Source organism: Coregonus lavaretus (assembly GCF_964263955.1).
Source record: "Coregonus lavaretus genome assembly, chromosome: 5".
Classification (NCBI taxonomy): Eukaryota; Metazoa; Chordata; class Actinopteri; order Salmoniformes; family Salmonidae; genus Coregonus; species Coregonus lavaretus.
In genome coordinates, this window is record NC_139992.1 from 76324189 (window position 1) to 76336173 (window position 11985).

Below are 11985 nucleotides of genomic sequence, written 5' to 3' on the forward strand. Positions count from 1 at the left end.
AAGCTTAAATGCTGCAATTTGGCAAAATAGGGAAAACTTTATCAGAAGATAAAGTTTTACATTCCCCCTCTTCACGTCTCACAAGAGACGTGACAAAAAGCTTAAATGCTATTCATCATCCAGATATCCTTGGTCAGCATCGTCAATAGCAAGCAAAGGAAACATCTGACCGTTATCTGCAGGATGTGGACCAATAGCGGTGGTTATAATCCTGGCTGTCAGCGTCCGTATGCATGGAATGCAACAGCATCCACAAAGCACTAGAATTGCAGCAAAATTAAGATGGATACAAGTATAGAAGAAACAAGCGTTTTATATTTACCAAACGCATCCATCCAAGAGTCCCACATTGAAGTGTCCACCCCTGAGTGGCTCTTCATCTTACCATTAAGAGTTTGTAACCCTTCCAGGGCAATTATCAAACTGCCATCTGTGGCTGTATTGTTGGGAATAAAGGTACAACATTGTTCACCAAACATAGCACATACTCCTCCTTTTTCAGCCAGGAGCATGTCGACAGCAATACGATTTTGGAAAGCCATGAGAGAGGTTGCAGCCAACTGGCCATGCACCGCCTCAAAACCTTGTTGTGTCCAATTGCCTAATTTTTAACATTAATGTATGCAGTTAATTCTATCAACGTTTTTATTAATAGTACAACAGTCAGCACCCAAAAGGACGAGCCCCCAAAAACTGTACTCCATGTACCCATGTTCAAGGGCAGTTTCACAGACAACAAAGAGAGAGTGTTCTTATCGGCCTGTTATGTGAAACAATCCATATCAGTACAGTGCTCCTCATTAATGCATTCCTTCCAAGCTATTCATCACATACAGATCCAAAAAATAAAACCCAACAATTTTATGGTGTCACTCTAAACAGAGTATAATCACCCTTAAGAATAACAGGATATGGAAATTAAATCACAACATTTAATGTTAATAGAAAATAAAAATAATAATTTTAACCCTCTATTCCTCCCCTACACCTAACATGTACTGAGTTGGCTACCAGCCACCCAGGAATCCTTTACCTTCACATCAGGAAGAATAAACAATCACAGTGGTTAGTAAAAACATAAGGTAATAAATGAGCAAGAACTGAAAATAAATGCGTGTATGTATTTTACTAGGCAAAACATGGATCATCCAGCTTGGTCTCAGAGTCAGTAGCAGAGTCACCTGCATCATCCTGGGCCGGTAACAACAGCATCATACCTGACGCCTGCACCACTCCTACCACTGACCTCCTGAGACAAGGGACGATGCAAGCAGCACAACACATTAACAGCAAAAACACAATTACTAGGGTCAGAAATCCAGTAACCACCATAGAAGAGTACTCACCAAACCAGTCACTCAGCCAGGAAATAAGGCAACATCCACAAAGAACAAGTATACCCATAGAGGCCATAACTTCACCCAGAATAGTCACAACAATAGTTTTCCATTTACCAAATATGTTATCAAACCAATCGTTTATGGAGCTATCAATACCAGAGTTCTTAACCAGTTCGTTCGCCAGCGTGGTGATGGTCACTCAAGCGCTTTGGTCACAGGCCCGTCCGGTGCTATATTGTTGGAGATGAAAGTACAACACATATATCCAAACAGAACACAAACCCCGTCCCGCTCAGCCAAAAGCATATCTAAAGCTATTCTATTCTGCCATGTCATTAAGCTAGTTGCCGCTGTCTGCTCAGCTAATCCCTTTATTGCATCACGAGTGTGGTTTATAAATATTTTGCTGGTTATATTAAATATAATTTATCCAATCTACATTTTTATTAATTGTTGACCATCAGAAAATACTTGATTCAAACTCAGCTGCGATCTGATTGTGGATCCCATCAATATATATCCTTTCATCAAAGGCTCCCGGGAGGAGGTCCTACTTTCTATGTGACAACTCACCAATCTCTGACACGTTTGATTGTTTGCGTATGTAGGTGAGTTCACAATCAGTTATCACCACACATCCATCAGATGTCAGCACGGGCCTGGTTTTGGCTCCTATAATCCTCTTGCTGCAACAAAGAGGAGAGATTTAGTCATGGTCTCTTTAGGTGTGACATTCTCTGTGTGGGAGCAGGAGCTAAGATGCCCTACCCTGTATCCTATCCTTACTAGTCCTAGAAAAACAGTAATAAGAATCCCCTGTGACTTCAAACTGAGGCAACCCAGGTCGGGATGACTTTGTTATCGGGGGAAACAGATAGTGCAAGTTACCATATGACTCTTTCACCACATTCCCAGGTGGCTTGCATGGAGGAAAAACCTGACAGAGAGTTAAAGCCTGTCAAGGGGAACGGAGTAGTTGTTATCCCTGGTTTGGCTGTCCTACAGGCAAAACAGTCCTCTTTAGACATAGTTTTTTGCCGTATACTGAATCCATTCCAACCACAGGTTAAGATTTCTATACCCCGTTTCCACCTGTACTACTTCCTCCAGGTCTATAGTTTTGCACTATCTTTACCACAGCCCCGGTCTCACTACCTCCCTCAGAGAGGTTTACTCTAGAATTTCCCCTTTCCCTACGTCTAGCTGTCTCCTATGCCTTTTCAACTTGTGTTAGGTTAACTACCACTTCTGGCTGAAACAGGAGGGTCCGTGTGTGTTAGGAATATGGCCCCCACAATCAGACAGCTACCTACCGTCGGGAGACCTGTGAATCCCCACCCTTGCCCTGAGAACATGTCAGATGCCAGAGGCCAACCCATTGCTTTACCTTCTATCGAACTCACACAGGGATGATCAGACAGGGTAAGGGAATCTTCGTTAAGGAGGCAACCCCCGGACCATAGTGGTGATCGGATCTTTCTCCTAACTCTGTGTTTGTTCGTCAGGTGTAGCTGGTTTTGTACAGTGTGTGACATGCACCCAGATGGATCTCTCAGCTATTCTGCTGGCAAAGGCAGTCCTTGGTAGGGCCCTTCCCGCCAGGCCTGATTCAGTCTCCTGGTTAGATAGAGTGGGTCACCTTCTCCTTTAGTTCACCTGTGGGGCACAAAACCTCTGACATACAGGTGTGGTTAATAAACTATCATACATGTTTTTTTTTAAGTATTTTGTCCTCTCCTTCGTATATATTTAATATTTAATCCAACCATCCCCCTCTTTGACACATGATTTGGCCATGTGTCAATATTACCACCTACCTAAACAATCACTTTAGTTAATATTGGTATTTCATTATCCAATTGCCATTCCTCCACTCTCTCTTCTGTTATTTATGATTCAAATCAAATATATTATTACCAAATTATAATCTTCTTCACAATTTTCACAGTACTATAAATTACCCTCAACTTAGTAAAATAAACTATCTTAAAGTCTTCCTCTCATGCCTTTAGAATGTACTAGTGTGGATGATTAATTAACACCAGAATGTTAAAACAGAGTTCAGAGGCCATTGAAATCATTTAACGAACTGTTTAATCCCATAGTATACTAAACAATTACCATTATTCTAAATATTTCATAAATGTTAGTTATCCCAAGTGTTCATTAAGTCCTCATGACATTCATTCTTATAAGAAATCATATATACCCCAAACTCAGCCAAAACCTAAAAAATCCATAAAATTCACTGTGTGCACCTTTAAGACCTATAACCCTTGACCTGCTGAAACCCCCCCAAAATTGAAACAAGGCTTTATAAACATCATACTAGGTGTGTTGTTTTTTATTTAAAAACCCAATTTGAAAAACAACCACAAATAGCCAGGCCCTAATTTGGTAGCTCACTTTTATGACCTAAATACGGCCTAACTTCACTACTGCTCCCCTAGCCCTTGGCAACATTCCAACGAGATGAGCTAATCTCTTTCTCCTGGTTATCCCCAGTCTTAACCCATCAATAATTGTTTGTATCATTCTAATTCCTCCTAACTAATCCATTAAACCACTCAAAATTCCTCGAGTATACTATGATTATTTAATTGATTACCCTAACTTTGCTACATGTGATCTCATCTCAAATGATCCATTTATCAATTATTTATTCAACCCCCTAGAAAAACCTGTCTTCCCTTCTATTGTTCCTGTCCTCCCTGTATATGTCATATTTGAGTTTTTAGCCAATACAATCACAGTTACATCAAATGTTCCCTCATTTAATGGTATTTTCTTCCTAATATAACTTCCCTAAATGAGATTAAATCCCCTGCCTTCCTCTACTATCCTTATATCATTACTGGATCAATGATAATAACCGTAACAACTATCAACAACAATTGTAATAACTAATTCACATTAAATTGTGTCTTTTTTCTGATTATGCTACAATTGTAGCCTATTTTATCACCCCAGTCCAAAATATAAGTTTATGTAACAAATCCATAACCCACTACAGGCTGGCGCCATTCCCCAGCACAACAGCCAATGCATACTTTCATCCTAACCAAAATAAATTATCGTTTCAAAATGGTCCATCTATCTTGTATTTCCCCGCTAACCCATTCCAGTTCGCTATTCAATTTATCTAACTGTTCTCTCTGATTATGCCCTAATTAATAAAACAAATACTTGCTATCGTTGATTAGCATACATTTAATGATGTTCCTACCATCCGAACTGTACTGTCTCTCACCCTCCCCTTGCTCCTTCGGGGAGAGAGCATGGTAACCTTATAACATATTTTCATAGACTTGTCTAGAATACTTCTATTTAAGTTATCTAATTCAACCTTTCACATCCACATAGTAATCTAGGTATATAGCCCCACTGCGAAAGCTTTGTCTACTGTCCCTACCTGTGTTCGAACCAGGGACATCGCCAGTCACTCCACAACCTCTACGATTCTCACAAAGTAAATACTTTCACGTCGCACATCCAGCCACGTCATCACCCCCGTCTAGCCAGCCCTTCCGTCTCAAACACCCTAGTAGCCTAAATAAAACACACTCTAACAGCGTTCTGCATTTTCCTCTATCATCGGGTTTAAGAACTAACGTAACAACATTAACTATTCTCTATTGCTGTAGTAACGTCTTGTTTGGTTCAGTTTATTTGTTACGGAGTGTCCATAATACTATAATAATACATAATCGAATTCCCCTCATGCATACAGATTTCACCTTATGCCATTGAAATGCCAAATAAACCATAATAGTTCAATGGAGCCCCCTATTGGCTCTCCCCTACCTATACATTACTTCTACAACCACTTTAGTTATGGTCCGATTACAAGTTAAACCTTATCACATGATCAAACAACGCCACAACCTTAAACTCATATGGGGCGGCAGGCAGCTTAGTGGTTAAGAGCATTGTGCCAGCAACCGAAAGGTCGCTGGTTCTAATCCCCGAGCTGACCAGGTGAAAAATCTGCCGATGTGCCCTTGAGCAAGGCACCCAACCCTAATTGTTCCTGTAAGTCGCTCTGGATAAGAGCGTCTGCTAAATGACTCAAATGTAATGTAAAAGAACAACACCTCATAAGGAGTGCCCAGCAGGAGTCCAATTCCTATCAGAAAACATACATACAAACATTCAGACACTCCCAATCTCTCCCAGGGGGAAAAAGTTCTTCTTCACCCTGAGTGAGATTGTTGTTCCCATAAGGGTTTCTTCATTGTGTTGTCAGGATTGGTTCTCGCTGCTCAAATCAGCCCTGACTTCTGTCAGTGATCTAGAAGGAGTGGGGGCTGGTGTGCAATGAGTTAGATGGTGTCAGTGTGCGCCTAATTTACCTCTGACCTGGACTGAGTGTGAAGTAACCTCCTTCACTTCGTACGGTCCAGTCCACCTGGGTTCCAGCCACTTTCTCTTGTGGACTTTAACCCTCACCCAGCCTCCCACGTTTACCTTCAGTGTCATCGTACTTCCCGACAGCTCCCCCTCTTGGGCCTTCTGCGCCTGAGAAGAGAGTGCTGCAGAAAATTCCGTCAATTTCTTCACATAATCAGTCATTTCTATCTGTTGTACATCAAGGGCGGGCATATGACCTCCCTCCCTTGGTGGACCCGTCATTACTCTCCCTGTCATTCGTTGTTCTATGTATTCATTGAATTTGGGTATGGTTATGTTTGGTCCTGCCATCTTGCTTTCTCTATCTTGGATGTATTATCGGTATCAAATACAGACTTATCTCATGTATGACACCCTCGCATATAAAGAGGCTAATTTATATAATTTGTAATGCAATTATTATCATAAGAATCAGAATTCCAGTCACATATACCAATGCAGTAATCTCTACACACAGCACACACCACGCTTTAGTTATCTCACGCTTGTTCTAGAATCATGCACAACTTCAATATCAGTCTCCCCAGTCCCCGGTTCCTGAAACCCTAGGTCAAATTCACTCAATTCCACAGATTGGTGTTCGGTCTCATAAGTCTCACTATAACTTCCCATCATTCATTACACGTTTAAGATATAACACAGACACGTTAAAATATAAAACACAGCAAATTCCACATAGATCTATACTATGATTCCACTATGCCTTCACATAGATTTAACTTCCACATAGATCTATACTATGATTCCACTATGCCTTCACATAGATTAATTCATATAAATCACAGTACGAGATATCTCATGTATGCCTTAATTCATTTAGGATGGAAATTTATTTAACAAGTATTCATTCTCACGCTCAGTACTACTGATCATAATTTGGTATTGGTCTATAATACAATATGCAAGATTTCGTTTTAACAGGCTCTGCATACCTTTTTAGAAGAGCGCGCTCTGATCAGGTTTCCTGAGCCAAGACGAATAATTGATTTCTCCAGGATTTTCAGGTCACTCTTCCGTCTGTTTTTTAGATCGATGATTTGCCTTTTCCTCTCGCACCAACTTTTAGATCGAATTAAAAACCATTCGGCACCACTCCCGCTCTATCCTGTATTTTTGATCTAGATATTCATTAAACTTGAGTTTTGGGACGGTAGTGGTTGCCATGGTTATACAGTTTTTTTTAGACTATCTTGGTGCACTTAGCCCGTCACTGGCCGAAACCAGCAATGTATTCTTGGCGCTGACTCAGACTTATCTCTGATGTCCCACCCTCGTACACAAAGAATGTTCAATACTTTTTTCTTAGGAATTATTTTGCAAAAGGTATTATTGTTTTTCAATTATTCGAATTATTATATATTTTCCCAAAAGGTATCAGAACCGCCCTTTTGGAACAATACATTAACAAACCCGAGCGCTCCCAAAACAATCATCAATTTAATCCCAGGAATTATTTAGCAAAAGTTATTATTGTCTTTCAGGTACTCGAGCTATTATATACTTTCCCAAAAGGTATCAGAATCGCCCTTTTGGAAGAATATATTAGCAAACTCGAGCGCTCCTAAAATAATTACCAATTTAATTTTGGGAATTATTTAGCAAAAGTTATTATTGTTTTTCAGTTATTCGAGTTATTATATATTTTCCCAAAGGGTATCAGAATCGCCCTTTTGGAACAATATATTAACAAACTCGAGCGCTTCCAAAATAATTACCAATCTAATTTTAGGAACTAAGGAAATACCAACTTCCACAATAGGGAAAAAGTTCAAGTCAGCTTTTAGCGCAGCGGCTACATAACAAGCAAAATAGGACTCCGTGGTCCTCTTAAAAGTTATCAACTAGTTAGTCTCATGAAACGGCCAATCTTACACAACATTCAGGTTATCATTTCAACAATTACATTTTCATTACATATCAGCATCAACACACGAATTCAGTTTAAGTTCCTCACAGTACATATAGTTGAGTGCCACGTCAACCAAATTGCCCGACTATCTGAACTTGTATTTTTATTTTTATTTTTTTTGATTCTCCTCAAGGAGACTCCCAGTCGTTTAAACCATTCAACTGGCGTCTAGTCGGGAGAACCTTTTCTGGACTTGGATTCTCACGGAATTAACTCAACCCGACTATCTGAATCTTTTTATCAAGTCACCAGATCCTTCTCTTGTGGATCAAATAAAAGAGTCCATCGCTTGTGGACCAAAACCTCTGTAATAGGCTCCTCACTAGAAAGCCACATTTCAACAGGAAAAAAACCACTGTAACTAGACTTCTTCTCTTAGAGTCACATTTCAACAGTAAAAACCTAAGATTTCAGATATCAACAGCAAAAAATAAAAGGGTCCGTCTCTCGTGAACCACAACCTGTAACTAGACTCCTCCCCTAGAGAGTCACATTTCAACAGTAAGAACCTAAAGAATTCAAATATCTTTACATATATGCCTTTTGAGTCATAATAGATATGTTATAAATTTATCAGTAATCCATACTCACCCCCAGTCTACTGATCATAATTTGGTTTATCCTACAATACAATATGCAGATTTTGTTTTAACAGGTTCTGCTTACCTTTGTATTGACGTCCGTTTAGATCAGTTTCCTGAGGCGAGCTGGATTCCCGGCTGCTCCTGCGGACAGGTCACCCGTCCTTTCAGATCCGTCTCTTACTTGTCTCCTGTCTCTATCAACTTTTATGGACCGAATTCAGAGTTAGAAAACCACCCTCTGCTACCAAGTTTGTTGATGAAACAAGTTTACTGGAGAACGGAGACCAAGTAGAGACTTTTGGACAAGGTGGATAATTGTATAATATAAGGCAGTTTATTCAGAGGTAAAGATATCTGAAATCGCGTGCACGGACCCGTTCGTCAACCTCGTAGGGAGATATCTGAGAGAGCGAGCCCCTAAACATTGTGTGCTGACATTTTATACAATAAAATAAAGTAGGTTGATTCTAGTAGTTCTGATCTTCTGATTGGTCCTGATGAGTTGGTCGAGGTCATCTCCATTTCATTGGCTCTGAGTCGGGTTCTCTGTCTTCAGATGTTCAGCCTAAGAGAAGGGTTTTTTTGTGTGTGTGTGCTTAACAATGATGATGTGTGTGTATGTGTGTGTATGTGTGTGTATGTGTGTGTGTGTGTATGTGTGTGTGTATGTGTGTGTGTATGTGTGTGTGTGTGGGGGGGGTGTGTGTATATCCTCAGAGCAATAACTCGTGAGTTTGGGAGAACTTGAGAGACCTATGGCGTGGGTGTTGTCCATAGCCACCTGCTGATAAGGCCGACAAGATAGAAGTCTTTGTGCATTGTATTAAGTCCAAAGGCCCCAACACAAGATGGGTTATGCACAAGATTTTAGTCAGACCAAGCTATAACATAATATATTTACCACGACAGGAGCTGTTAGGGAGTAGGGGGAGATAAGAACTTGTGTCTCAAATGTCTCACATACACGAACACTGCCTCTTTGTTAAACCACGCTCAAGGACATGTGTGCTGCAAAAGTGCCGACTCTCTACAGGTTGTGATGATAACAGCTTACGCCTGGCAACAGTGTGCAACAGTGAAGCGCCAAGTGGCTGGGACCAGCCTGTGCGCCAACGATTGGCTGAGTAAGTCTAAACCACACTCAGTCTCTACCCTGATAGGCCCAGCAAGGAGCGGGAACTATCACTGTCAGGGTATAAAGAAGAGCCTGTAACAATGGATCAGTTCTCTGTCTGCCCTGCGTGGTATTTCAGTGAGCCCGTATACGAACCATCATACTTATCATACATACATTTTGCATATAATACATTTAGCTTGGATTGAATATCTCTTGATTATGTTTTCTTCTATTCCAATACCAGATTTGAATTACGCTATTTCTAACAATTGGTGACCTACGACTATGATCTGGTAGCGGAACTTCGCTGGAATTCATCCAGCCCATTGGACATCGCTGTCGTCGGACGGTGTGTTTCACAAAGTGCCCGGGCTTCTAAAAACAGGTAAGCAGACACCTATTGTTATGTAACTAAAGTTCTGCACATTGGCTTTATCCAAATTAATTTTGTGAAGCACCTGTTTGATGTAAGTGAACCCTATTGTACTATAAATAACGATTACAGTATACTACTTCGATTTCATAATGTACTATGCAAATGTTTGATAATTGTGATGGTTAAACCCATGGGAATTGTATGATCATCAGTGCGAGCTATGACTGAGACTCATAGGAGGTACTTTAAATAGTTAGAGTGTGCGAGCTATGACTGAGACTCATAGGAGGTACTTTAAATAGTTAGACAGTGCGAGCTATGACTGAGACTCATAGGAGGTACTTTAAATAGTTAGATAGTGCGAGCTATGACTGAGACTCATAGGAGGTACTTTAAATAGTTAGACAGTGCGAGCTATGACTGAGACTCATAGGAGGTACTTTAAATAGTTAGACAGTGCGAGCTATGACTGAGACTCATAGGAGGTACTTTAAATAGATAGGCAGTGCGACGCTATGGCACATATCAGTTCAGACTAGATATGACTAGGTTCATAGGAGGCACTTAAAATTATTTAAGAAAGGGGTGACGCTATTGACACGTATCAGCAAAGGTACGGCTAAGATCAGAGGGTGTCACGATCGTTCAAGGAAGTGACGGACCAAGGCGCAGCGTGGTAAGCGTACATTTTATTTAATTAACGTACTTAACACACACGAACAAAAACAACAAACCAAACGATACGTGAAGTCCTAGGTTAACACCAAAACAAACCATATGGAACAAGATCCCACAATGACTAGTGCCAAACATGCTGCCTAAGTATGGTACCCAATCAGAGACAACGAGAAACAGCTGCCTCTGATTGGGAACCACCCTGGCCAACATAGATCTACACGATCTAGATCAACAACATAGAAAATACAACATAGACACTACACACCCTGGCTCAACATTTAAGAGTCCCCATAGCCAGGGCGTGACAGTACCCCCCCCCAAAGGCGCGGACTGCGACCGCGCCACACAAACACAAGAGGGTAGGGGCCGGGTGGGCATTCCGCCTCGGAGGCGGATCCGGCTCCGGGCGTGACCACCACCTTTTCTCCACCTCCCCGTTGCGCCCCTGGTCTGGTCCCGCTGACTGGAGCTGGACTGGACACCGGTGGAGCGGATCGCTCAGGCTCCGGAGTGGAGCAGCTGACCGGTGCCGGACCAGGCACCGGTGGAACAGGCACGGGCCGTGCCGGACTGGACACACGCACCACTGGCTTGGTGCGGGGAGCAGGAACGGGCCGGACCGGGCTGATGACGCGCACCACTGGCCTGGTGCGGGGAGCAGGAACGGGCCGGACCGGGCTGACGACGCGCACCACTGGCTTGGTGCGGGGAGCAGGAACGGGCCGGACCGGGCTGACGACGTGCACCACTGGCTTGGTGCGGGGAGCAGGAACGGGCCGGACCGGGCTGACGACGCGTACCACTGGCTTAGTGCGAGGGACAGGAACAGGCCGGACCGGGCTGGCGACGCACACCACTGGCTTGGTGTGGGGAGCAGGCACGGGCCGGACCGGGCTGGCGACGCGCACCACTGGCTTGGTGCGGGGAGCAGGAACAGGCCGGACCGGGCTGACGACGCGCACCATTGGCTTGGTGCGGGGAGCCGGAACGGGCTGGGCCGGACTGTTGATACGCACCACTAACTTAGTGCGGGGAGCAGGAACGGGCCGGGCCGGACTGGGAACACGCACCACTGGCTTAGTGCGAGGAGCAGGAACGGGTTGGGCCGTACTGGGAACACGCACCACTAACTTAGTGCGGGGAGCAGGAACGGGCCGGACCGTACTGGGAACACACACCACTGGCCTTGTGCGGGAAGCAGGAATGGGTCGAGCCGTACTGGGAACACGCACCACTGGCTTAGTGCGGGGATCAGGAACGGGCCGGACCGGACTGGTGACACACACTACTTGCTTGGTGCGAGGAGCGGGACTGGGTTTCCTTATAAACCTCCGCTCCCTCTGCTGCCTAACCAGCTCCTCTCGCCGTGCCTCTACACTCTCCTTCTCCCTTAACGCCTCCTGTAGCTCCTCTCTCTGACCAATTAACTCCTGCTCCCTCTGGACCAATAGCCCCCGTAACCTGGTGGCCTCCTCTCCTAGTCTGCAGATACGCCCTGTCACTGCCTCCTGCTGCCCCGTCGTCCACGCCGTGTGCCCCCCCCCCAACATTTTCTTGGGGTTGCCTCTCGG